Source organism: Sinocyclocheilus anshuiensis, unplaced genomic scaffold, assembly GCF_001515605.1.
Source record: "Sinocyclocheilus anshuiensis isolate Anshui unplaced genomic scaffold, SAMN03320099.WGS_v1.1 scaffold79, whole genome shotgun sequence".
Taxonomy (NCBI): Eukaryota; Metazoa; Chordata; class Actinopteri; order Cypriniformes; family Cyprinidae; genus Sinocyclocheilus; species Sinocyclocheilus anshuiensis.
This window is the reverse complement of record NW_015548213.1, coordinates 1552795-1556046: the sequence shown is the minus strand read 5'-3', so window position 1 is coordinate 1556046 and position 3252 is coordinate 1552795. Positions and strand designations below refer to the sequence as shown.

General features: G+C 39.4%; 1 protein-coding gene across 1 annotated transcript in view; it reads left to right on the top strand.

Moving 5' to 3' along the window:
• The window catches only part of LOC107653791 (E3 ubiquitin-protein ligase HECW1-like), a 63502-nt gene that overhangs the window by 18758 nt on the left and 41492 nt on the right, over window positions 1-3252 (top strand). The window lies entirely within an intron of this gene.

Genomic DNA, 3252 nt, shown 5'->3' with positions numbered 1-3252 from the left:
ACACACACACACACACACACACACTCACACTCACTCACACACACATACACACTCTCTCAGACACACACACACACACACACACACTCACACTCACACACACACACGCACACACACACTCTCTCTCTCTCTCTCTCTCTCTATCTCTCAGATACACACCCAGAGATACACACACACACTCAGATACACTCACACATGCACACACACACACTCAAATACACACACACTCACACATACTCACACACTCTTTCAGATACACACCCACAGATACACACATTCACACACACTCACTCAGATACACATGCACACACACCCTTGGTTTTGGTGTTTGTGGTTAAATCAGTTGTGACACACGAGGTCACGCGGGTCAGGAAGAGGCTGACCTCATGACAGCTGGCAGGATGCCTGTGTAAACTCAATGTTAAACAAACCCCTGCAGCATGTTTATTGTCACAGTGATGATGAACTGACTCCAGACGAGGTGCATGTGATGCTAAAAGACTACTTCACAGGGCAGAGGTTACGAACAAGGTCTGGACGATGGTTTTAACTATATAACTGTTTTATGCCTGCTTCTACATCACTGCCTGTTTAGCCCCGCGCACTGATTCTAGAACGCTGTCTGTTTGGCCCCGCGCACCGATTCTACATCGCTGTCTGTTTGGCCCCGCGAACCGATTCTACATCGCTGTCTGTTTAGCCCCGCGCACCGATTCTACATCGCTGTCTGTTTAGCCCCGCCCACCGATTCTACATCGCTGTCTGTTTAGCCCCGCCCACCGATTCTACATCGCTGTCTGTTTAGCCCCGCCCACCGATTCTACATCGCTGCCCATTTAGCCGTGCCCATGTAGTAGGTAATTGACAAGAGTGGCAGAGGCAGGTCTACGCAGAAACCAAATTATAAACTTTATTTAATGAACTTTATTTTTACTGAAGTTCCAGACTGCTTGTCAGTAAGTAAACTGTAATACATTTTATTTTTCAGGATTCACAGATAAATAGAAAGTTCAGAAGAACAGCATTTATTTGAAATAGAAATCTTTTGCAACATTATAAATGTCTTTACTGTCGCTTTTGATCAATTTAATGTCTCTTTGTGGAATTAAAGTATTATTTAAAAAAAAAAAATCTTACTGACCTCAAACTTCTGTTCTGAATGGTAGTAAAGATTTTTTTAAAAAACTAAATAATAAGTGGTTTCAATAGGTTAAATATATTATTAAATATGACCTCTTAAAGTTTGATTATGCCAATGAAAGTAGGTTTTTATGAGTCAGATCCAAGGGCTTCAGTTTGGGCTAGTTTGCTCCTGCTGGTATATGCTAACTAAATCACAATGACATGTTTTTTGAAAAATATTTCATTAAACTATTCTAGATATTTTACCAGTGCCCAATTATGTTTCAGAGGCTCTTAAAAGCATAAAAGCAAGCATTTTTCCCAGTGTTTTTTGTAAAATAGTCATGGCATTTACAGCTGAACTGATCGGCTTAAGAAGTTTGCCCTTCTCTCAGCATTCATAAATTAGATTAAAATGTTGAATGGATTAAAGGTCATTCCCCCTAAGTACAAAAGACAATCATTAGGCAATAAGCTCTTTGTATTTGATCAATTACTTCCGTGACCTTACACCTTGTGGATGGATCGATGAGACAGACCTCATCTGAAGATCAGCTGCTAATAATCACAACTTCCAGCATAAGCACCCCTAAATAACCCTTTGTTAGCACTAAGCCCAAGCCAGAGATTGCATATCCGCAGTCCCGCTGCCTTTGTGCTGGCGTGGTCCACAGAAATGCTGAGAGCCAGAAAACTTGATCTCAACACCAGTGCCCTTTCTCGGGCGAGCTGTTTAAAAATAACCTCGGTGGAAAAGCCTGGGATCAGGTACAGCGGATGGGTTTCGGAAGATACGGAGAAGAGCTGCGGACACGCTGATGGATGGCAAAGCGAGGCTGACTGGTCTTTATGGACGTGCTCCGTTAGCCAGGGCTCTGATTGTGAATTATCACCCGGGGCTGATGTCGCCCGGCCGGATCACGAGGAGGAAGAGGGAGGGCGCTCTCACCTGGATACCTGGCTGGGTGAAGGTAGCTGCCATGGTTTCTTTTGCTTTGAGCTCTTAGGAAACTTCTAGAGCTGCATATAGATGCCAAGAGTTATTGTGCTGTGATTTTGTGATCATGAATGTTCTGCTTGACATTGCTGGAAACACTTGAGATGATTACAAGTGAGGTTTCTGGCTGCTGCAGTCTGCGTGTTTATTTGGCATTCGTTTTTGCCTCGTTTCTGCATATATTCAGCAGTTTTATCCATGAATGCTTTTAATTGGTCAGCAATCCAATTTAGAGCTCTTGACACACCTGCAGCCATTTGCAGCAAACTCTATGGATAATACAAAAGCAATATTAAGGCTTTCTGTGACTTAAAGGTTTGTTGTACACTGTAAAAAAGATTATTGTAGTGTGTTGTACATTAACATACTATTTTAGGATTTAAAATGTCACTTTTAATTCAATGTGTTACTTGTCTTTGGAATAAAGTGTGAAATTTACTAGTAATTTCTGAGTGATACTAACATTTATTATTATTATTATTATTATTATTAGTGTAACCGGGCCCTGTTCCTCAAAGTAAACATCTCAAATATAAATAAAATGTTTTCACTTTTAACATTCACTGTTTAAAATATAAATGAACATGTGTATCAGCAAAAGTTATTTATTAATTAATTTTTTTAGATTTTAATTTTTTAAGTTATTTAACAATAAGTTAATAATTTATAAACTGAATTTATTTAACAATTATATAAGCAGTCTTAAAGCATTTTTCTCAGAAATAATGGCAAGAAAACATTAAGTCTCTATTAAGCGTTGAGCTGCACGCAATAACATGTGAGCAGTGTAGTCTGATTCACAAACAAATGGCTCTTAAAGCTGGTCCTTTTAAGTCAAGTCAAGTCACCTTTATTTATATAGCGCTTTTAACAATACAGATTGTGTCAAAGCAACTGAACAGCATTAATTAGGAAAATAGTGTGTCAATAATGCAAAATGACAATAGTAAACACTCATTTTTCAGTTAAAGACAGTTCATCATTGAATTCAGTTGATCATATTTTCTTGACCTGGTAAGGACTCTAGCCACTGCATTTTGGACTACCTGTAGCTGTTTATTGAAGATGCAGGACAACCAGCTAGCAGTGTATTACAATAGTCCAGTCTAGAGGTCATGAATGCATGAACTAGCTTT